General features: G+C 35.1%; 1 long non-coding RNA gene across 1 annotated transcript in view; it reads right to left on the bottom strand.

Annotated features, from left to right (window-relative positions):
* Positions 1-26,706, bottom strand: part of LOC138699892 (uncharacterized) — a 561,221-nt gene that overhangs the window by 91,427 nt on the left and 443,088 nt on the right. The gene's annotated exons all lie outside the window — the stretch shown is intronic.

The following is a 26,706-nucleotide window of genomic DNA, read 5'->3' as shown; positions in this document are numbered from 1 at the left end:
GGCAATGAGTGATTTTTACGGTACAAGGTAGTTGTATGAGAAAGGTTGCCTTTTGTTCACTCATATTTGCAGTGGGCAGTATGGGATAAGTGCCTCTATTACGTCCTGGAACTAGGTCGTTATGTTTCGTCCCGAAATGTATCCTTTCTTGGGTAGGTAAAAAGGTTTTTTAAATCTGTGTATTTCAAATTGTAAACTACCACAGCAGAAGGTTTTTTTTTCAGAGAAGTAAAAATGAATAAAACCCCTAAATATGTAGATTTATGTAATACCAAGCCATAATATGTAATGTGGGGTAAATATGTAAAAATATGTAGTATCATATTTTAATATATTAATGGTAATTACAAGATTCGCAAAGATTTGTTATTTATATACGGTTAGGTTGAAAGGAATATAATATGTAATTGCATAAAAAAATCCCGTTCCTAGCAATAAGAAATGAAGTGCAAAATATCCGAAAAAAAATCAGTAAAGAAACAAAATATAAAGAAGGAAATGAATAAGGAAGAGGAAAAGTGTCTGAGAAAAAATATTAAGAAGATAAATGGAAGCAATTATTTTCCAGATGTTAAAAGTATATTAACTATTCAATTATGTTATTAAATTGGGAAGCTTTCGTTAATAATATATTATGTGTTTAAAATTATGGTTTATTTAACGACGCTCGCAACTGCCGAGATTATATCGTCGCCTGAATGCAAGAACTAGGTAACTTGGTTTTTCATATTTTGTGACATTTCCTGTTTACTTATTTATTGCAGTAAGGAATATGTCTCGTTTTCTTTTACCTATTTCTTAAAATGAAAAATAGATGTCGCTGGTATCGTTCGATCAGTTACCTAGATCCTGGATTATATTTTGTGCGATTTTTGCTATGCTGTAAAAGAGGTAACTAAAAAACGCAAATTTCGAGTTACCTAGTTCTTGCATTCAGGAGACGATATAGCGTCGACGGTGTGCCGGAATTTTGTCCCGCAGAAGTTCTTTTACATGCCAGTAAAACTACTGTGTGGAGCCTGAAGTCCTTATTACTCGAAAAATCAATCAACAGAAAACTTAGATTCGAAGTCTTCGAGTCATGCACATTTCCAATACTCTTATAAGGATGCCAGACGTGGTCGTTAGTAGATAAAATCAAACCATCCATTCAAGTATGTCAAAGGAAAATGCAGAGAAAGATACTGGGTATCTCACTCCAAGACAGGATCTCAAACGAAGAACTACGCAACCTCTCCAGCGACGGGGATGTCTTGGAAAGGGCAATAAAGCTAAAATGGAAGTAGGGAGGACACGTGGCAAGGCTAAATCCAGAAAGATGGGCATACGCAGCTACAATGTGGGATCCATACACGGGGAAGAGAAGACAAGGACGACCAATGCAGACATACTCGCAGCGAGGGCCGGAAAACAGTGATCAAGAATAGCAAGAGACAGGAAAAAGTGGAAGGAACTAGAGTAACACTTAAGTGAAGTGAATATTGTACAATCTAAAGTGTAAACAGCTTGTAAGAGGAAAGTTAGTGTCAGTGATATATATATCAGAGTGCCACAAATCTTACTTGAAATGGCTCACCAGGCTATTCATTCATTCATTCATTCAAATCTACTGATATGAGCCTGTCCACTTAATGCCATCGACCTGGGACGAAATCGAACCCGCAACCTCGAGCACAGAAGGCCAGCGCTATACCAACTGCACTACCGAGGCCGACTATATTATGTGTTGTCTTACATTGAATCCTAACTTGATGTGTGTCACTACAGACAACTTCAGTCATAAGAAGAAACTACAACAAATTTGAATTATTTCAATGAGAAGAAACAACAACAAATTTGAATTATGTCAATGAGAAGAAACTACAACAAATTTGAAATTATGTCAATAAGAAGAAACTACAACAAATTTGAAATTATGTCAATAAGAAGAAACTACAACAAATTTGAATTATGCCAATGAGAAGAAACTACAACAAATTTGAAATTATGTCAATAAGAAGAAACTAAAACAAATTTGAAATTATGTCAATAAGAAGAAACTACAACAAATATGCCGGCAACAGAAAACAGACACTAGACCTACTAAGAAAACCTCCATACACTACATGAACAAACAGTTGATAACATGTTGGAGGAAAACTTAATACTGAAAATTAGGTTTTGGAATCGGAAGGAGACGGAAAAATGGAATAAGAAAACATGAGTTGGGCGTTGTGCATCGTAGAAAGTATAAAATTTGGGAGAAAAAAGTGGGAATATTAGATTGGAAAAAGTGTTCTACAATCTTCTGTCCTTCTGTCTTCACATTTTTATATCCTCGCTTCGGAATTTATTGGTCATAGAAACTCAAGCGATCTGTACAATACAACATATTTTGCTATCCGTAGTGGTCCTGTACTTTCCAAAAATGTCTGTGTTCACACCCACAATAGAAGAGAGATAAATTGCAAAAATTATTGTAGAGATACGCGTGTACTTTGGTCAGTATCAGGAACAACCTTGAAGACAAACTCAAACTATAGAAAGCTTCTGATTACGTTCTCTATATGTACATAACATGAAACAAGTCACAAATACAGTAGTTCAACTCTCGTACCGTGACAACTTCGTATCTAAAACAAGATAGTTACAAAGAATTCTACCACTGTTAACTGCAGTTGAACAAGAAATTTACAAATATTTACCATGTAGGTCTGTAGGTGTGATAACTTTTTCAGTTTCACGTGTTACTTTTCTCTCCTTCCAACGTGAAATGTTAATGCTAGAGGCTCAAATTAATAAACCTTACCAAAATTTCAATATCTGACGTTATTTGCTTAGCAAGAGAAATAAGTTAGTACTATTTTGACACTACTTGCTAACAATGGGTCAAACTCTAGCACTGATATGATATTTGCCAGAGGGGTTAAAAGTTAAACATTTATAAAGTACATTTATTTCTCTCGATATGACTTCTTTCATTGATTTCACTTCTATTCTACTCACAGTTGACTGAAAAATAGGTGTCCGAATTGGATGAGTTTCGTTAAAAAGTGAGTATACCTCTTACTACGCATATCTTGTCACCAAATTCTACCATCACCAGGATTTACAGTAAATTAGCTCATTTTCTGTCAAGAAAAGTTTGTTTTATGTTGATTTCATGAATAAAACCTCCTTCACAACACAAGGACAAATAAAATCTATCAACAATAAATTTTTTAACCTAGGAACCATAACCATAGTGCTGCTTCTGTACGACACAAAGTGTTACTAATATAATAGTAGTAGTAGTAGTAGTAGTAGTAGTAGTAGTAGTAGTAGTAGTAGTGGTAGTAGTCAGTGGCGTATACTGGTTAAAGGGTTTGGGCTACCGCTGACCCTATTATTACACAAAATATATCTAACAATTACTTTAATTTTAATTACTATGGTAAAACTAATAATACAAAATTATTACATTATGTTATATTATGAACTTTTTCTTTTGTAATTTCCTTGGGCTACCGCCGATAGCCCCGGTAGCCCGCAAAATACGCCCCTGGTAGTAGTAGTAGTAGTAGTAGTAGTAGTAATAATATTATATCATAACAATGCCAGTAACAATAACGATAATAATAATAATAATAATAATAATAATAATAATAATAATGTAATAATAATAGCAGTAACAATAATAATACAATGTATTGAGCTGTTTTGCAGAAAATTTAAAATTTTATAATTTATAATTAGCACACTTCCGAAAAAGCCAAGGCTTGTACTCGAGATTGTTCTTGAAAACGTGAAAGTAAAATTATATACATTAAGATAATACACATATATAAACAGAGTGCTTTGCAAGATCAAAAAAGATTAATGGTAATACAGTAAAATCTTGCTGAAACGTACCCTCTATAAAAATGAAACCTGCACAAACGAAAAATAAATTTGGGTACGGAATGATTTCCTATGTAAAATAATACTTTTAAACGGAAAACTGCCTAACGCGAAAAGGAATCATTTCTGGGCACCATTTAGGTAAAAAAACCTGACTAAAACGAATAATTTTAAGCGTAACTGTTGCTAATTTTTTTCAAAACCATTTTTAATTTTGCGATAATACTGTACGAAGCATGACATATTTTTTTGTGTGCCTGTACATGGATGCAAGACTTCCGTTATTCTTTGTCAGGCGTAGAGGGTGAAGCTTCTCTAACCATGTCACTATTTTGTGCTTATTGTCAAGGACCCGGGCAGGTTACTGACCTCCTGTACCGTTACTTCTTCCAACCCTCTTCCATTTTCTTCCATTTATTCTCAGTTCCAATACAGTGATAAAGAACAGTGCGAGTAGGATAAAACTGTGAATAATTGCAGTGTAGTGTTAATTTAGTTTCACATTTCCGTTTATTGTTTCTGAGTTTTGTGTTAATTTCCCAATACAGTGTCAAATAACAGTGCGAATAAAGTAAAACTGCGCGATTTAATAAAAAAGCTTAGATGACCAGTTCTATCACGGAAGAGTGGCTTCATAATTTTAATGGCGCAATGAAACGTCAATGTCGTAAGGTCGTACTGTTTTACACAATGCTACCTGCCATCCAAGAATTGATTTGTCTAACGTGAAGTTAATTTATTTTCCATCAAATACAACTTTAGTTACACAACCGATGAATCAGGGCGCAATTTACACTCTGAACTGATGCAGGACGCGAAGGAAAGCCTACAACGTTCCCTTCAAAAAAGTCGCGGCAATGCACTTTAAAAGAAATGTGGGGGCCAAGAAACTAGGGCGCAGAAAGAGGGAGAGAAAAAGACTGCAATTACGTAAGTTAATAATTATGAAAATAAAATTCACTTTGCATGTACTGTAGTAATTATTTCTTCATTGTGTTCTTCCTACAGTGAGTATATTGAAGTAGTCTATTCTTAGTTTCGCCAAAACTCAACCCTTTGTGAAACGAAAACCTGTGAAAACGGAAAAAAAATTCTGGAACAATCGCGTTTCGTTTTAGGGAAGTTTTACTATACAAAAATGCGCGAAATATTCCAAAGAGTCCATTTTTTAAATAAAATATTGAATAAATAACTTCTGCATTTCCTTTCATTAATTTTAGGTAATAATAATGATAGGTAAGGTAATAACTGCCTCCCATTGGAGGTAGCCCAGAAGGACTCAGTATACTCTCCTAAATGAATTTTGCAATATTAAATATTAATATTAACTCTATAGTCTCGGGCCGAAATTAAATCTGTTCCTCAGACCAGGTTCAGTATTACACTTAGTGGGACAGAAATATCATATATTTCTCGAATATATAGAATATATTCTCGAATATATATACAGAAATATCATATATTTCTGTAGAATAAGTACGATAATTATAATCAGATGAGTATTTAGTTTTATTTTTGTGTTCATAAGTTAAATATATAAAGATAAAGATAGCCTATTATACAGTTAATGTAATCACAATAATATTTCCGTGCTATAATCATGGCCTACGTGATAAATTCTCAGAAAAAAAAAAAAAAATTTGGTAAGTGATGTCTTTACGTATCACTTTCATTCGAAAAACAGAAATAGTAATACATTCTACTAGCGATGCAGAGAAAGACAGGTTTGTAAAGCCCGTTGTGTAACCAACATAAACGTAGATAGCATTATCATTGAGAAAATGGTGTGACGGAACATACACACGAGGCCAATGCAGCTCCAATCGAAGCCAAAATAGTCACTGAAAGGGTAAAGAATCTGTCGAATGAAAATTCATCGCATCTAGTACGAGAAATAACAGGAGGGATAGGAAATGAAGAGGTTCTCGCTAATCTGAGTGCATAATTTAATAAGAATAATAAACAGAGAACAGAACCGCTTTCGTCCTCCGAATGTAAGAAATAAGTCTATCATATGACATCACACTAGAGGTGAAAGGTTCCTGTTGTATGATTCCGGGCAGGGTAATGAAGACAAAGTTACTACATTTTCAACAGCCAGAAACATAGAATATCTTCGCATTGAATTCAGAGTACATTTATATGGACAGTAACTTTAAGATAGACCCTCCCCAGTTCATGGAACTAGACTAGACGGCATTTCGGAAGGCGGTCAGCTGCTAAATGCGCCGTAGCATTTCTGGTATGTGACGTCACAAGCTTGTACAATAAAACCGACGGAATCAGTCTATAACAAGTACTTCCCAAGTTCGTTTGTTCACATGTGAGTGTTTCAATACATTGAATAAGTAAAACTAACATATTTTATTGTGTGTGTAAGATAAATAAATGGAAGAAGAGACTGTAAAAAGACAAGTATAGCTGGCGCGGAAAATAGTGTTTAAGGTGTATAATTATTTTAAAAATGTTGACGAGCAGAACGCTGCCGGCCATCTTGATGCTGGCTGCAACGTTGCCAACGCGCAAGAAACGACTGCAGAAGCATGTGGTGTGGGATTGACAACAGTGCAAAGAATATTGTTAGTGAAGGAAAGAGGGTTTGTATGGTGTTATGTTTACTATAATCAACGGCTAAGGTCATTATTGTCTTCTTATAATTTAAATTCTCTCCTGTGCTATTTGTATTGCACGTGTGCGTGAAGCACGATGTGGCAATGTTGTACGCTGCCTTGCCCTCTCTATCTGACTCTCTCGACACAAACGCTAGCAGACTATCGCCTTCCGAATTGCCGTCGACTCTAGTTACCTTACACGGAACGGTACACAATGTTGCATTTCCATTAGTATTACCAGGAAGACGGAGGATACTTATAGCCGTATCTATGATATTTTACAAACTGAAGCCAGGCAGTAAGGTCGCCAACTGGAATCTATGGATTTCGAACTATCCAATTTAAATTCTGCACATCGTAGTTTCCCTAGCAGCAATAGTAAAGGCTGTCAATTTCATTTTTCTCAGTTGGTTTACAGAAAAATTGTTCCTTTATGATTGAAAGAATACAGAGTGAATCACGAGGATTTACGACCCATTACGGAGCTTATTTCCGAAGTCATTCTGAGAAAAAAATCGTAAACATGTGTCCTAATCTCAATATTTTCAGAGTTACACTAATTTGAAGTTGTCAGTAAAATACCTTTTTATCTAGTTTTAAAGATAAAAGAATATTACAAATTGAGGTTAAATTATTTATAAGTATCATTTCTTTAATCGGCTAGTGTTGTGAAGCTAAATATGTGTTTTTAATTGTTTTGTAAAAATTTTGTTTTTCAATTTTTTACTACAAATGACATCATTCTTACGCACTTATCACAACAATTATTACAAATTATACAACTTCAGGAAATTGTTCCTTTACAATTTAATTATGCATCCTAATGTACAGTCTTGAACAATTTACAAGAGTGGCGTGATTTCTAACAATTGTTTTGATAAACGCGTAAGAAAAAAGTAATTTTGTACTTAAAAATCGAAAACAAATTCTGTAGGAAGCAACTATGGAATTCACAACACATTTTTTGCTTCAGAATACTAATTAAAGGAATGACACTCCTGAATAGTTAATTCTTTATTTGTAATATTATTTTATCCTTAAAACTAAAGAATAATGGTATTTTACAAAACACTTCAAATTAATGTAACTCTGAAAATATTGAGATTAGGACAAATGTTTATACGACATTTTTTGCTCAGAATGACTTCGGAAATAAGCTCCGTAAATGACCGTAAATACTCGTGAATCACCCTGTATGTAAATATTGACGAACAAACGAAGAGGCAACAAATGCAAGAGGTTTTATCTCTGCCTTTTATTCTGTTGGATGACATTCAAAGGACACACCAGCACGATTTCCACCACCTTTGCGGAATTCTTAAGATAGGATATTACCAGGGGGGCCACAGATCCAGCAACATAGTTCAAGATTTCCACTCGAAATTTCAAAGGATTGTTTCTAGACAACATGTTAGCATTTGGAGATTTTTAGACAATTTTATACAGTAACAAAATGAAACAGAGAATGCAATAATACAAATTGAAAATGGCCATGTAAACGTGATTCACGGTGACTTTAAGGAAATTAGTTGTAACATTCACAGTGTTTATTTTTCCATCTCGCAACATATTTTGAATGGTTTGCTTATGAAGTTAACTGTACACTTTCATGATCACTGATTATCTGATTTTCTATAATCTGTAAGGAGAATGTCAGGCTATCCCATGGAGAATTCTTGGATTCAACTTGCCAAATAATTACTTGCTAACATCAGTACTTCAACCGGCAATCATAATAAGCGAACGGGATATTAGCATTGAAAACAGAGAACAAAGTAGGTTTCTCATGAGTACATCAGTTCTCCTTCATACTTTAACCATAGTCTAGTATATACAGTCACGAAGATTGAGTTGTGAGGGTACTAGGAACAGTAGACTGTGCCGGTACTATTTCGCATTGTCTGTAATGAGGCGATATTAGCGATCCTAGTGGTTAGCAACTATCTATGGATGCATATATACTACGTATTGAGCTTCGTGACTGTATATACTAGATTGTGTTTAACTCTGCCATCACTTAAAATTTAAAACATCGTCATTCATGTTGTTATACAGTGTGTATGAGATCAAAGGCTATAGTCGTGATATCAATAAGCAACATTCAACAGTTAACAAGTCCTTAAACAAATACACTCAGTGTTTCACGTGGTAATTCTCAAGAATTCAAGTCAGCAATTTTATTAGTTACTTATGTTAATTGTTTGCGAAATATTGCTTTGCAAATACAATATCAAAAGAGTACAAGCTCTCCCTTGTTCTCACTATCACGCAAGTGTAGGCTAATGTTTTGCAAATTTGTCCGGGAAAAATCTGTTAATAAAAAAAACCTATTGCCAGCATACACTTTCCTGACGAAGATGATCTAGAATAAACGGTATTTTGAAATTTAAAACCTCATTTCTCGTTAAATAAAAATCCTCATGCACCGTGTTAACATCGAGGTCTCAGCAACCATACACCACTAAAAATTGTAGAACAATCGTAGGTGATCGAATAAAAGATGCAGTATATAATAATAATAATAATAATAATAATAATAATAATAATAATAATAATAATAATCAGTTTCTTGTTTATGCGGATGACGTGAATATATTAGGAGAAAATTCAAAAACGATTAGGGAAAACACGGTAATTTTACTTGAAGGAAGTAAAGGGATAGGTTTGGAAGTAAATCCCGAAAAAACAAAGTATATGATTATGTCTCGTGACCAGAATATTGTCGAAATGGAAATATAAATATTGGAGAATTATGCTTCGAAGAGGTTGAAAAATTCAAATATCTTGGAGCAACAGTAACAAATATAAATGACACTCGGGAGGAAATTAAATGCAGAATAAATATGGGAAATGCGTGTTATTATTCGCTTGAAAAACTTTTGCCATCTAGTCTGCTGTCAAAAAATCTGAAAGTTAGAATTTATAAAACAGTTATATTACCGGTTGTTCTGTATGGTTGTGAAACTTGGACTCTCACTTTGAGAGAGGAACAGAGATTAAGGTTCTTATGAAAATATTTGGGGCTAAGAGGGATGAAGTTACAGGAGAATGGAGAAAGTTACACAACGCAGAACTGCACACATTGTTTTCTTCACCTGACATAATCATTAGGAATATTAAATCCAGACGTTAGAGATGGCAGGGCATGCAGCATGTATAAGCGAATCCAGAAGTGCATATAGAGTGTTAGTTGGGAGGCCGGAGGGAAAAAGACTTTGGGGAGGCCGAGACGTAGATGGGAGGATAATATTAAAATGGATTGGAGGGAGGTGGGATATGATGATAGAGACTGGATTAATCTCGCACAGGATAGGGACCGATGGCGGGCTTATATGAGGGTGGCAATGAACCTGCGGGTTCCTTAAAAGCCATTTGTAAGTTTGTAAGTAATAATAATAATAATAATAATAATAATAATAATAATAATACATTTATGAAATATTTTGCTCTTTTGTTGCAAGAGAGACTATTCTAAATATGGCATGTACATCATCTCATTTTTCCCAAACACTTTGCCTACCCCTGTAGTGGCTGACTGGTCGATCTTCGGCCTGTCATGCATACGGGTCGGGTTTGAGTCCCGGTGAGGCCTGGGATTTTTTATTGAAAACTCCGTAGTGACACTTTTGGCGGACAAGGGCGCAGTCAGAGTTTTCTCGGGGTTCTCCAGTTTTCTCTCATATTAGGCATCTATATTATTCCGTCGTCATTTCTCCATTTCGTCTTCAATCCATAGAATTACCCGATTGCCGGAGAGAATTTTTCTCTGTTCCACTCATCCACTTAGAATTTCTGCACGGAAATATCATATGCACTTCGGTACATCGTAATAATATATTACCACTCTTGCACGTGAAAGTAGAAATAACCTATTTTGATTGGATCGGTAATTGCAACACATACAGAATGTTGGAAATGTCCGTTTTTATACAGGAAAGATATTCGTATGATATGGAAATATCCGGTTTTGATTCAAGATACTGATTTTATCACGCTGTTTCTCATGGAAATGCCCGAGTTAAGATAAAAACAGTAACATATTTAGAAAGCTATCTCCTCTCTAAACGTACCGAAACCGTAAAGAACTCATTTTTTGTTTTTGTTGGAAATAACCGGTTTTGATCGCAACCTCCACAGTTCATCAATAAAGGTACAGTTTCCCTGAACAAGGATGAGACGATTGAGTATTCCTAAGTCTCAGATGTGAGACAATGCGCATGATCGGAGACCAGAGCACTGATACACAAGATAACGAATATTGAGTTACTTAAATTCAGACTATTTGGTTTGTTACTAGCATCGTTCCGAAATTCACTTCAAAAACTGCAAAAAATATGATAATATTACGTAAATGAAAGATAAATATATACATAAATCGTGTAGTTAAATCGACATTGGACCTTCATGACTAGATCGACACTCCACACAGAAAGGAAAGCTTTCATGTCGTTTCAATAGCTCAGACGGTAAGACTTCTGCGTGTTGTGTAGAAGAGTGCGAGTTCGATTCTTAGTCTATATAACGATTTTTTTTTGTCTAAATAACGTTGAAATAACTAAGTGACGTTGAAATAGAGTTTTACAAAGTCCTGAGATTAAGTGTTAATGATCGCAAACAATACAAAATTACAAGTTATAATATTATAAACGTTAATCTAATAAATGCATTTATACACACATATACAATGTAAATGCATATATATTAAAAACTAACAATTAAAATGAAATTATAAAAATATATTTAATAATAGACAAACTTTTACAAAGGTTTAGAGTCCTTAGGCTATGTAATTTGTTGAGTAATTATTACAATATTTTATTAATAGCTTTCCCATATGTGTAAGAAATGCACTCGCACAAAACAATTTTTGTTAAAAGTATGGCTTTAGATTATTTCATTCTCACACCTTCAGTTAATTTTAACTATTTTATCTACGTGTTTGCAATAGTGTTTAATTTAGTATGCATTCAATTTTATTCATGCTATGATTGAATGGAAAAGCACTGTTGCAGTTATTGACTAATTACATATATTAATACTAATTATTAAATGCATCTTTTAAGTAACCAATTGCAGTATCTTTTGCAAAATCTTGAATGTTTAAGTTGTCAATAATATTTCTGTACTATATACTATAATACGTTAAAAGAATTTTCAATAGATTTGGGATCCTCTACTTTATAATCATTGGTTTTAGTGAAAAAATATTTTCTTTCTTAGGATATCTACAAGTTTAAATTTAATAATATTCGGAATAGATTTAATTGCATTATCTGAATTTTGTACTTTTCTATTCAAATATATTCTATTTCCCTCTTTCATAATTTTTGATAAATTACACTGTACTCCTTGCAGTATTTAAGAACATGAGGATCATTACATTGCAACTCATTACATATAGATTCTTCTTTTTAATACATGAGATTTTGAAGTCCCTGCGTTATCTACATGTTTTTACTTTTGAATTTTTTCACAACATTGAGTGGAGAAAATCCACTGAAGTGATTATGAAATTAAGTGAAAAATGCAATACATTAACTCTTAATATCAGTAGTACCAGTATCATATACGTTTTTCCAAGATTCATTTTGTAGACATAAATGTAAATAATCATTAGATACAACATTTACGATCCTTTCTTAGTTTTTAAATTAATATTTTGAAATTGTTCAGTGACATTGGAAACACTTAGGATTTGTTTATCATGTTCAGACAAGCCATTGATTATAGGTTCTGTCGAATAGGAATTCAGTCTAATTCTGTGTACAAAACATTTATCAATGGCTGTGCTACTTCAGCTTAGATTTAATTTGATTAGTTTCCCAACAGTTGGACTTCCTGTTATAGCCTGTTATTTAGATATTTAATTTAGGGTTGATTTATTAACTCTTACTACGCAAGATGCCTCTTATTTCAATAATTCTATATCACGTTAAATAGTCATTGTATTATCGTCATCCCTCATTTCTCATCGTAATGGCGAACCGACGTGACATGAGACAGCGAGTTATAGCTCTAGTTGAGGCTGGATATGGGGCTAGATCTGCTGGCCGTTTGGTCGGTGTTCCTGGAAGTACAGCCGCGAGGTGGGTTATCGTTACCAAAATTTAGGGGAGGTCGAAAATCGCCCTATTCCTGGGCGTCCGCGGATTTCTTCATTGGAAGAGGATGCTCTCTTATTCGAGATAGTTCGACAGGACCCCTTTCTGACTGCTAACGAAATAAGAGCAGTATCTAACTTTCCCGGCTCTTCACAGACTGTGATCAGCAGGTTGAGGAACCGCGGTATTAGGAGCCGGAGGGCTGCGCAAATGGAAATATTGGGGGAAGCACAAGCTGTCGACCGTCCTGCCTTCGCTACCAATCGAGTGGATTTCGATTGGAGAAATGTAATTTTCTCCGACGAAACAACCATCTCGAGTGATTACGAAAGTCCTGTCCGTGTCTATCGTGAGGATGGTCTCCGACATGACCAGCGCTATGTGCACCGACGTGAAAGATCGGGGCGCTTTAGCATATCGTGTTGGGGGTGGATGTCTTACGATGGACCTGGCGTTATAGAAGCATCTATGGCCGGTTTAATGCGGGAACTTACGAGCAAATTCTGGAAAATATATTCCTTCCCTCCGCCCGAGAACGTTTTCCCGAAGGAACATTGCTCTTCCAGCAGGATAGCCATCCCGTGCACTATGCTGCAAGCATTCAAAGATGGTTTCAAAGGAGACCCGAGATCGAAATCATTAATTGGCCTCCGAAGTCACCTGATTTGAATGTCATCGAAAATTTATAGGTGGAATTGAAAAAGAGAAGGATAGTCCCTATGCCCACCGACGCCCTCGAAATCGAGACGAATTGTGGGATCAAGTTGTTGACACCTGGGAAGATCTCGCCGGGGATCAGAACTTATTTCACAATCTCGTGACATCCATGCCGGATCGACTTAGTTCTGTAATAGAAGCTGATGGCATGTGGACAAGATCTTAAGTTAACAGGTCTCTTTTTGTTTCTTATGATTTTTGTTTGAGGAAGAATACTTTTAACTTCCAAGTAAGTTTTATTTTTTTTTTTTGACGAGGTTCAGCCAACTTGTAAAACCCAGAAATTGGGCATAAATTATGCCATATTTTTCGACAAATTAGACAGTCGAGGAACTCTGAACAAATTAATTACACCTCAATAAAAAAGAAGTTTTACCCGGGATCGAACACGAGACGTTTCGGTTATACAGCGGAACCAACAGGCTACTATATGAGCGACCGAGACAAGACAGTGACAGCAGCAGTCCAGAATGTAGATCCCTTAGCAGGCATTTGCCATTCGGTACAGTGAAGCAATGATATTTTGTGACTCGAGCTATGTTGTGAAATCCTGGCCTTAAATGGCAGTCTTCTTCGTGATCCTTATTCTGGTCCTTGTCCTTGTTGTGGTCCTTGAAACAATTCTTGTACTATTTGTCATGTTATGTATCGTTACGTCGATATCGAGTGAATCGCGCTGTAGAACTTTAACTTCCGACGACCAAGAATCGTCTCATTCTTTTTAAGGGTAACTGTACGATCACACGTCGCTACTTTTGCAGCGATGCAGTACAAAAAACTGCGCAACTCTCGTACTGCGACGTGTGAACAACAGTGCAACCCGAAAAGTAGCGGCTGCCGAACCTGCTGCCCGGTACTTTTCCATGCTGCACGCAACTTAAAAGTAGCGACGTGTGAACAGGGTTCTCAGGGTTGCAGCCGCAGCATTTTTGATATCGGTTTTGTTGAAACTTTTGCTGCGGTTGCAACCAGTGTTACCACCCAAATGTGTCAATTATACTTTTATTGTTTGGATATATTTTAATGTTAAATGTGATGAAAATAAATTATTTGTAACAGTTATTAAATACACAACACAGTCTGAGCATAATTGCTTACGATATAATTCATTTTTTAAATTTTCCGTAGCGTAGTTCCAAACAGGAGGGTTGCCAACATTGATTACGTGAATATACTGTTGGTTATCATTTAAGTATATACGCGTTTTTAAAAGCTTTATAGTAAAAATAATGTCAATTTCTGAATACTAGATACGACAGATAAGCAAATAATAGACAAGGAAGCTTTTGCATGAGTTTCTTAATAATGCGAACATAACCACAAAAAGTATATATTGAGAAGTCAACACTGAGATGGGAACCTGCAGCATGACTGCGGCTGCAAAAGTAGCGCCTTGCGTGTGAACAGACTCGCAACCTCCAGTTGAAACTTTTGCAGCATTCGGGTTGCGCAGCACGAAAAGTAGCGTGCAGCGCGCTACTTTTGGCTTACGTGTGAACACGACACGCAACTTTTGTAGCTGCAGTATAAAAGTAGCGCTGCAAAAGTAGCGACGTGTGACCGTACCTTTAGCATTACGTGGGTTTTTAACATTCCTCAACCTCTAGAGCAGAGGTCGTGAGCACAGAGCACGCTGGGGCTAGTCTCTCTTACCCGCGGAAAACGCAGTGCACTAGGGTAGACTCCGTAGCTGCTAGCGGGTATGCTCTCTCTCTCTCCCTGTTACACGTCAGTGCACACGGGAGAGCACCGCATATCCTTTGCACATTTCAGCGAGTGCTGACGACCACTGCTCTAGAATACTGATCGACCTCAAGTATTCCGATAATATTACACTCAGAAAAATTAAGCTTGTTGTTCAAGAATGATATAGTCAACTTGTTCCTAGACGGTTACTTGCAGTTTTTATGACAAACATATGATAACAAACTTGAAATAATACAAAATGATAATGAAAAGACGTTTCAAGTTTTCTTTAAAAATTTCCAGCATTATTTCCTAACAAAGTTCCTGATTCCAGGTGAAATTCTACGCCATAAATTTGAAACTGCCTTATAGGCATTATGCTATTTAATCTAATGTCATATTTCATCATGCCTGGACGTTCAACTATGTTTCATGAGGTTAAGAATGTACTGCACTGCTGTCATGACAAAGCGTCGAATGATAAATTGGGAGCATAATGACAAATGGAAATATTTAGTGATGTCGCATCAGAAGAAAACGTAGTAAAGAAATGCTTGGAAGGCTCTCCAATATCATTATTATACAGACTTTGACTGGGAGCAAAGTCATATTTGGGTGATGTTGAGCTATCTTACGAAATATTATGGAATATTGGACCGTAATATGATACCCTGACCTAATTTGAAATCCCAGTTTCTATTATGAAGTAGGTATTGAAATTTACTGTTGAAAATTGCAACTTGCAGCATCCTTCATCTTAAGAAACTGGAGAGTCATGTATGTATCTGCACAACTAACACATATTTTTGTGCAAGTTTAATTAAAGTGATATTATTGAAGTTTTCTGTTTCAACATACTCATGTGGATATACTGTATTATTATAAAGGTAAGGAAATATTATTTTTATATTGCACTAGTGTAGGGGTTCCCAACCGTTGTGTCGCGACACGCGCAGTCCCATGGAAATTTTGGAACTGAAAAATACCTTTTATACCATCCAGAAACTCCCTTTACAACGCATTTTTATTTACAACGAAGTCTTTGATATGGTACATTTTATTTTGAGACAGACTTTACCAATGAAATGTGAAGACCTGCAACAATTTTTTTTTGCCTGGAGATAATTCGAATGAAAGTGAACACCTGCAACAATGCTTAGTAATACCTTTACCCTTCGCTCTTAGTAATAAACAGAGTTAGGATCATCAGAACATATTGGTCAGTTTCAGTATACAGAACTGTAAGCGGGTGATAAAGTACTTTTGATAAAATAGTCGCACTATTTAGATTTTATCATAGACAAATTTTGAATTTGAAAAAGACAATCTGAATCGAGTTTTGGGATAGATCACAGCAGTGCTAATTCAAATAATGTGAGCAAAAATTTCCTCAGGGTTCACAAAAACGTACTGTGTTTCGTAAATATAGCGATGAATACTTGCAATATGGTTTTACGTGGCGTGGAGATGAATATAAACAAAATCCCCAGTGCCTTATATGCGGAAATGTTTTGTAAAATCAGTCGATGGTGTCTAATAAACTAAAAAGAAATTTAGAACTGCCGTTTTCAAAGTCGTTGTGACTGGTTGTTATTATTATATTAGTATTATTACTAATAAAAAAAAACAAATAAGTGTGTCGCGATATCGTGGACGTTCGGTAAAGTGTGTCGTCAGTCATAAGAGATTGGGAACCACTGCACTAGTAAATAGTAGAATAAACAAAGTATTACATTTATTGTGCACTGAACATAACCTAAAAAATTAATTATATTATTATGTAATAAAGGGTCTAATATGAGACCTGTGATGGACACTAATTTGAAAGAAGATCTCAAATTAGATTAATTGATGTTGATAAACAGTAGGATCAGCAGATAAGATTTAACATTTAAAACTCATATTAAATAGTAATAATACAGACTTTAATTGAAAACCATGATGAATTTATTCGTTCCGTTGTGTTTTCTGACGAAGTCACTTTTCATCCTTCTGGTAAGGTGAACAGACATAACCTCAGTATCTGGGGGGTCGAAAATCCGCGTACCTACGTGGAACTTGACTATAGGCTTCATGTGTGCCGTGTTAACAAGGAGGGGCACATTGAACATCTTTAAGGTAAGGAACTAAAATTTTAGAGAATTATATTAACTATTAAGTTTCCGCGTTTACATGTGAAACAATTGAAATAAATTTAAAGAATAAAGCCAGGAACGGAACCTTTTTTTAATTGGTTTATTTTATGACGCTTTATGAACTGCGACACTTATCTAGCGTTTGAGTGAAATGGTGATGTCAGCGAAATAAGTTCAGCGACTAAAGTTGCCCAGCATTTTTCCTTCATGAATTGAGGGGAAAACCCCGGAAAACCTTAACCGTGTGTGGGACGCCCGAGAACCTCAGAGATAGAAGAATGATATGAGAGTACGGAACAGGCTATTAAAAGGAACCTTGGAGTAGAAGAAGGAAAAGATATATTTTATATTTTAGCAATTGTTAGGCTATAATACCATAAAAATGCATACAGTTTATCTTCGTGATATGATAGCGGTACTTTCCCTTCGCCATTATACCTATCAACTCAGGAGCGTATCATGATGAGCTTTAAAGTACAATTACAGTACGAATAACTGGATACAAAGGAAAATAACTATATTCCTTTTGTCAAACTGTCATTAACATCATCGGCCTTTACGTGCGTTGGACCCGGGACGAATCGGTCCGGTTTGGCCCATTGTGCGCCCCTATATACGATACTTGACCAAGTCTGACAGGTGATCTGGGTGACATTCGTTAACCCTACCCCGACAGGTGAGCCATCGTGCCTCAGTCTCTGATAAAGCCAGGTCCCGCTTCGTGGATGAGTAGCCTGATGAGCCCCAGGGGCCCGGAGGCACAAGCCCTTTCCACATCAGCATCGGAAACCCTTACTACTCCCAAGACTTCACCTCAGCCAATTTTTATTATTGCAGATGATAGATGAAATGAGGGGGGAGGTGGAGTGTTGATGGAATGATAAAGGGAAAGAAGATTACTCCGAGAAAACCACTCTGCAACGTCTGCTTTATTCGTCGGGGATCGAACCCGAGTCGCCTGGATGGAAGCCAAGAGCGATAGCACTATAATCACAGATGCGGCCACACCAGTGTCTTACATTGGTGTGAAATATGACGCTCAATATTGACTTTCTTACAGAGAACGGCACTATTAAATACTTTACCTTATAGATATTACAATCAAGAGACAATTGATTGAAACGAAAGCACAAGAAAATGTATTTAGAAAACAAATAATTTTATTGCAATCATATATAAGAAAATCACAACATAAAATGTTTCACTTTGCAACTCAATTACAAAAAGTTAATAAGAAAATCTCATATTCTGAAATAAAGTAATACTGCAAAAGTAATCGTTCACTGACAAGCAAACATTCTGATGGGGGCAGATAAAAAAGTTAATAAGATCAAAAGAAGTGTTCATACAAATTTTGGCAACTCGACCGCAATTACGAGGGTCGTAAAAAATAAATTCGTCAGGGGTCGTTAACAGAAAGAAAGCACAATTTCATTGGAAACATTTATTGGAACAGACACAGCAATTGTTGAGCTATTTTTCAACATATTCCCCACCGAAATTGAGATATTTGTCATATCATGGGATAGACAGACAGTTGCAGACGGCTGTCAAACGCTGATTCCGATCCCAGGCGGCTGACTTCTATGACATGACTGGTATGACATATGTCTCAATTCCAGTGGGGGATATGTTGACAAATAGCGCAACAATTACTGTATCTGTTTCAATAAATCTTTCCATGAATTGTGCTATTTTTCTGTTAACGGTCCCAGGGAAAATCATTTTCTAGACGGCCTCGTAATTGCAGTCGAGTGGCCAAAATTTGTATAAGCACTTCTTTTGACATTATTAACATGGTGGAAGAAAAAAAGAATAACTTTTTTGTCTGACCCCATCAGAATGTTTGGTTGTGAGATAAACAAAATATTAATGCACGGTGAAGTTGACATTTAACTACTTGTAGGATAACTTCTCGAAATTTTTTAAGCATGAATTTCACAAGTTTTTCTGTGATTTCTGGGCCTATTTCATTAGTGATGTGTTCCATTCAAGTTTCTCTGTTTGTAATGTTTTCTTGCCTCATTTACAACTTTAATCTACTCTATAAATGGTCTATGTGATTCAAGTCAGGAGACTGGGATTGTGTATGCAGCACATGAGACGTATTATATAGCGAACCTCCTTAGTGATCAAAGCAGTATGCTTTTGGTCATTATCTTGCTGAAAATAGAAGTCAATTTCCATGCCTAAGTTTTGGACACAGGGTTTCACTTATTGCTTTAAAATATTCAAATACACCATCTTATTCATAGTTCTAGGTAACACATGGAAATTACCCACACTAGCCTCCGACATACACCCCATATCATTATAGTGTTCCACTGTAGATTGCATATTGTTACTACTAAGCCCCTGGTTTTTCATTCTCCACACACGCCGCTTTCCACGTGAATCCATTGACTGAAATGGAGACACATCAGTAGGGACCGGATTTTTAGATTTTTAAAAAGACCGTTTTAGGTTTTTGTAACAGATGAAATAGGTTTTTCTGGTTGTATGTCCAACCTGTGAAAGGGATCGCAAAAACTGCCCGATCGTTAAAAATGTAACCTTACATGTATTCTTTAAAAAAAAAAAACAAATATTTATTTATTTATTAAGGGAATATCGACCACGAAACTGATCTTTTCAAGAATCAAAATATTTATCAAAATTTATAAGATTCGAAATATTTTCTCCTTCCCCTTCAACATTATTTGTAGTTTGAATAAATGATTGTAACAATTAACATTTTATCAAAGATAATTTACCTTAATATAACTACATAAATTTCAATTTTCAATAGATAAAAGATACAGTACACACACAAAACTTTTGAATTAAATTTGTTCAAACTTGATCAAGAATTATTTTTAAAAGTAACAAACAAACAAAACAACATTATTTACGGGTACTGTTCCTGGTTGCAATATATGACCACATACTTTTCAAGAATCTCGACTGAAAATTTTTTTCTATTATCTCCCAAAATACACTTGAAGGATGAAAAGACTCTTTTGACAGCACATGAAGTCATAGGTGTAAATTTCATAGCTGCCACTGCAGCAGATACCCACGGTAACGCATGCACTCTTCTAACATGACGAAAACAGCCATTCAGAAACTTGGTAGAGAAGTGATTCTACTTCCCCCATATTCTCCCGATCCTGTTCCCTTAGAATTCCACCTTTTCCGTCCTCTATCAAACAATCTTCAAGGGAACACCTTTGATAACAAAGATGATTTTCAAATTTGACTTGACGACTTCTTTAACTCCAAATCAGCAGAATTCTTCTTACCCGGAATCCAAAAACTACTCTGCTTTAGCAGAGAGGTATAGATAATGTAGGAGAATATATTAGTGTTTCAGTTCTGTCTCTTTGATGTAACCCATTCAATCCCAAACTCTCTCTGTTATCCTGGACTTTCTTAATGGCATACTACTTAAAATCATTTAATTAGGAACATTATTTTCGTCACATAACAATAATTTGTATTTATTTCTTATTTTGCGTAATGTAGGCCTACTTATTATTAAATAGTATTTTTGTCACATAACAAAAATTTGTATTTGTTTCTTATGTACAATATAATTATTGTTGAAGTGTATTGTTCAGTCCTAGTATATATACTGTAAATTGAAAAAACTGTTTTATAAGTCATAAATTATTTTATTTTATGCCATATATAAGGATTGAAATAACATCTGAAAAGACTTCAGTATCTTAAGTCATATCCGTTACCTTAATTAGTCACATTCGTTACCGTAACAAGAAAATATTCAAACTTATGTAAGTAATTCATAAATCTAACTTTTGGATATAAAGTCATTATTCTCGGACTTTAAGTTGACTCTAGGTAAAATACTGTTGTATGAAATGAACTAGAATCGCAGAAATATCATGTAATAATAATATTCCTTCCGTGCGAGTCACATCCGTTACAATACTTATCACCCCTGTATATATATACATACATACATACATACATATAATCAACCAATCAATCAATCAAACTCCTGTATCTCTTCATGAGGAGCATAGGGCATTCACAAAGTGCCTCCATCGGACCCTATTTGTAGCCAACTTCTTCACTTCGCTCCATGTTGTCCCCTCCCTAGCAATTTCCTCCATAACTGTTCTCTTCCATGTATTTTTTGGCCTTCCTCTTGTTCTACTACCCTGGGGGTTCCAATCCAAAGCCATTCTTTCTACTGCTCCATCTTCTTTCCTGATTGTGTGCCCTATCCTATTCCACTTTCGTCTTTTGATTTCTATTGTGATTTCTTTCTGATTTGTTATCTTCCATAGTTCTGAGTTTGTGATTATATCTGGCCATCTAATTTTTAAGATTCTTCATGTATTAACAAATGTTTGCAGTTTATTTTGTATAATAATTTTACTTGTTTTCCATGTCTCACAGCCATATAATAAGACTGATTTCACATTACTGTTAAAGATTTTAATTTTTGTAGATCTAGCTATAATATAAGATTTCCATATTGGGTACAACTGGACAAATGCGCTATTTGCATTTTTTATTCGTTTTTTTACATCCTCAAAGGCTCCACCAACCTTGTCAATTATACTACCCAAATATTGAAATTCTTGAACAGTATCAATGGTATTATTATTTATTATAACTTTATCTGTCTTTTTACTCTTTAATCTCATTTCTTTAGTTTTCTTTACGTTTATTTCCATATGAGCTCCTTTTGTTACTTCTAATAAAGTATTATATATCTGTGTGTGTGTGCGTGCGCGTGTGTGTGTGCGTGCGTGTGTGTGTGTTTTTTATAAATGAACATATGAATAAGATTTTAAATACAGTTCTGTTTTTATTAGAGTGAATCGGAGGGTGATGACTATCGAGGGAAGATGTTTATTTCTTTGTAGTTTCACATTCTTCGAAGCGAGAACCCCACGCGCATATCTTCATGATCACTGAGACAGTTGAATGCCTGTAGAGTGGAAGCTAACTCATTTTGCCGCGTGTTCTTGTTCTGAGAAGAAGAAAAGCAAGAAAACAGCTCATTTTTCTGCTAGATAATAATTGCAAAGTTATGTTAAAATTGTAATACACCCTTGAATTCGTAATAACCAGGGAACGGATTTATATGGACTAAAAATATATGAAATATGTAAATATATATGCAGTTATTTTTACCAAAATATGGAATTAAATATGGATTTTTACCAAAATATGGAATTAAATATGGACTTAAAATTATAAAAAAATGACTATGTACGTTAAATATTGGTACATTTTAATCAAACTAAACAAAAAATATAATGGACGTACCTTATCTTCCAATGTAGTTTCAACAAAACACAATTTTTATTGTCTGTTACCATAACAATAGGTTACAAACATTTCTTTCAAGTGCTGAAAAGTGAATCTTCTTCTATTGTCTCTGAGGATAGATTTATACTGACTAAAAGAGCGTTCGACGTCACAAGAAGTAACTGGTACATAATTCAATTTCACAATGTCTGCTGGGGATAAGTCCAAGTTAATCTTCACTGTTGATTCACCACTCATCACAGCAACAACCTTTTGTAGTTCTTCATATCCAGGGTTTTTTGAAAGTACAGTGTCCACCTTAGCTCTTACTGCATCTGCAACTTTACCTCTACCACGATTCAGTTGTTCCACAGTACTATTTATAATTTCAAAACTTTCAGATAGTGAAAGGTGCCTATTTTGGAGACTTTTGAGCGTTTTTATGATGCATGAAAATGTATGCTGAATGTGAGCTAAGTCATTCTTCACACTTATGTCACAGGTAACTGTTTTCGCAGTATCAATTGAGATTGCATCTTCAGAGTCCAATGCAAGGAGAACATTGTTAATAGAGTCTATATGTTCGGCATAATATTCAACTGCTTCTAGCCATGTACCCCATCTAGTTAAAATTGGCTTTGGTGGCAATGGAATTTCAGGGTACATTTCTTTCAACACGTTAACTCTACTGGGAGCTTTGAGAAATACTTTTTTCACTGATGAAATCAACAAATCTACTTTAGGGAAATTGTCTCTGACCACTTCTGCCACACGATGAAATGCATGCGCCACACAAGTAAAATGAGTCAATTTAGGATATACAACAGATAATGCTTGTCCAGCTTTGACCATATAAGGGGCAGCATCGCTAATAAAGAATAACACATTATCGTACATAATACCCTTTGGCCACAGGATACCCATAGCTTCGTTGAACAGTTTAACTATAGTTTTGTTATTGCACTTTTCTAGAACATCACAATGTAAAAGAATTCGTTCAGAATATTGTTCACTTAACAAACCGATAACTACATTACCAACAAGTCTACCTTCTTTGTCGGGAGTCTCATCAATGGAAACCCAAATTGAACTATCTTTAATTTCATCTCTTATCTTCTGTATTGTCTCATCGTAGATGGATGGAGCATACGTCTTCCTAAGTGTTGACTCATCCGGGATTGTATGTTGAGTATATTTTTCAAGGAATTCCCTGAAGACCTTATTCTTTAGTTTGTAGAGAGGAATATCAGCAGAGATGAGAGAACGGCACAGGTCGATGTTAAACTCAGATCTTACATTCGATGTTGTTGGTTGTGTTAAAAACAATTGTCTCTGCTTGGAATTTAGTTGTTTGTTGGCCTGATGTTTACTAGTTGTAATGTGTTGTTGCACCAGGAACTTTTGTGTAGATGATACTGCACACTGACACAAATTACAAAATAATATTTTATTGTCAGTTGATAAACCATCTTCTTTAAATTCTGAAATGTAACTTGTTAGTTTTGATTTTAAATTGACTGAATGACGTACTTTTGGCATATTTACCGTCTTTATAGTATGATTTACAAAACTGAACCTATGTGTACTCTGACTGGCATTTAACTGTTGAGCTGCACAACTGAAGTCTGTTAAAAATTTTAAATTAAATTAATACAGTTTTGTAACTTACTTTCCCATTGTTGATAGGACTGCTAATTTTCAAATAACTCTGATGTTAAAGGGATTACTGAACATGTGTTTAAATCTCTATTGTTGAAATGTATTTTTAAAAGTTAATGGAATTTTGTTTTGTTTTATTGTTAAACCTAATATAATATGGACTGTTTTATATGAAATATGGAAAATATATGGAAATTAACGAAAATATGTACTAAACTCTAAAATATGGAAAAATATGGAAAATAAAAGTAGGATTTTTCAACCCTACACATTGTGAAACATAAAGATAATGCAAAATATAAATTATATTAGCTTTATAAGTAAATATGTATTTACATATAAATCCTTTCCCTGGTAATAACTGTCAAACTTTTTTAATCACTATTGTAGTAAAGGTTCTAAAGTTTGTATTGTTAACAACCAGCAACCTTGTTCCGCCATCTTAGGTTGCGTCACAGCACTAGGCATCTTACCCAGATACTTGGGGAAATGATCACTTTTTTTTCTGAGTAAGACGACAACTTGTTGCAAGAATTTTGTTTTTTGTTTTATTGCAGGGAATGTGTAAACATTACGTAAGATCCTCTGATAGAAGTCAGTGGATTGAGGATAGTCTTTAACTTGCGATGGAACATGTTATAACAGAGGGTATGAACTGTTTTAGAGCATCGCAAGCATACGGGATTCCTTACCGTACCCTTAAACGCCACCTAAAATGACTGATGACAAAAAAAATGTACTGGATTGAATTCATTGTGTGCAAGAAGTGATTTCACGAGTCTTGTACACGGCAATAAAATATGTGCAATGACTGTGTTGCTAAGTAGTGAGAAACGAGTGAAAAAGTGCCCGTGAGCTTTAGATTAAGTCAATTTTGTTATATACATGTATCAAACCAAGTTCATGTAAAATACATATATCAGTAAATGTGTTAATTGCATTTGCCATCTTGCCCGACTATCGGGGAAAGATGCCTACAGTGCAGGAAGAAGAAAACCTGTATTTATAAACATGGTAATTATGTTTTCTGTTATGTAACAAAAATATAGCATCAAAATACCTTCCAGACTTTGATATTTAAATTTGAAATTCAAAACTAAATGAACAGTATCTTAAATTTTCAAAGAAAAATTCAGGCATCTTCCCCCGATCCACTCTAGAAGCATATTTAATTAGGCATAATTTTATTATTTTCACATTGACATTTTGTAAAAGTAGCTGTGCAAATATCACGTCCGTTACGTTGGAATGGCCGTTTTACTGATTTCAAGAGCTTTTGTCACAGCGAAAAATCGCTAAGATCTTTTACATTAAGCCAGTATTTTGCTAGTGTGACTCTTGGTGGCTATTGCAAAGTTAGTCGCTGGTTTCATGCCAGGTATTGTCGGATAGCGCAGCTGGCAAAGGTCATAAGAACCACCGTATTTTTGGACGGAGTTACGCAACAATAGATCAACCGACAATTTGAAAAAATTGAGATATTTGCACAAATCTGTTGTTGGCTTGATTATTTAACTCGGAAAAAATCAAGAAAGCTATATCTGCATTTTGCTGCTATTTATTAAGTAAAATTCGTTTATTGCATAAAAAGTATTTATTTATTTGATTATTTATTTATTTTTCTTTGCAATATTAATTGAACTGCTGGTCTGTTATTAAAAAATCGATTAGCTTTTTTTTTAGAACTTTTGTGCTATTGTTTGTAATAGTATGAATGTTCCAATAGATACTTCTTGTATAAAATGTTTAATAAAAACCAGATTTATTTCAACGATGAGTATCTCGAAAACAGGTTCTTGACGGCTGGTCTCTTATTGCGTAACTCCGTCCATTTTTCCAACAAACAATGTCTTATTCAATTCATATTGTCCATATATATCATGTGGTTGGATTTTGATGGAATTTATGACAATGAAAATATTAGATAAATATTGCAAGGTGGTGATTTAAAAATAAATAATAAAAGCGAAGAAGGAAACTAAAACAGAAGAAGAGACTTATGTCTAACACCCACTCACAATTATTCACTGCTAAACATTACCAATAAAATTCACATTAGTAACCCTTTCAGTCAAAAATTCCTTGACTCCTTTTAAGTTTTCGAGAATTGCCCAATCTCATTTTTACAGCATGATGCCTAGATTTCCAGATATGACTTGTCCACTTGAAAGGACAAGATGACTGAAAGGACATGTCAACAACTGTTTTGAAGCGGCATTAAAGTTGCTGTCCTCTGTAGAGGACGCAGTGAATGAAAGGGTTAAACAATACTAGATTGGAGGCATTCAATGATGTAGTCAGAGTAGCATAAGAAGTCGGCTTAAGTCGACATGGGATAAGCAATGGGGAAGAGACACACATGCAAATTCTATGGAGAGAAAATAAATCTTTATTGCTACGCAATAAATCAAGCATGAAATCGATTAATTTGTAGGCATACAATCCTCAATGGTGTTCGCGAAGCACCATATCTTTATTTCCATATATGGACCCAAACATGAATCGAGTAATTTGTAGATTAACATGTTGTAACGAAGTTCACGAGATATCTTAACGTTGGGTGTCAAACTTATCTCCCCATATGAACAAGTCTTTCACGATTATTAACCGACTAGCCACGAAACTACTCACTCCCCTGCCTTCAGCGATAGGGCCGATATGAGCCTCCCAACA

The sequence above is a fragment of the Periplaneta americana genome, chromosome 5 (genome assembly GCF_040183065.1).
Source record: "Periplaneta americana isolate PAMFEO1 chromosome 5, P.americana_PAMFEO1_priV1, whole genome shotgun sequence".
NCBI lineage: Eukaryota > Metazoa > Arthropoda > Insecta > Blattodea > Blattidae > Periplaneta > Periplaneta americana.
The sequence above is the reverse complement of the archived record's forward strand: the minus strand, read 5'-3'. Positions and strand labels throughout refer to the sequence as shown.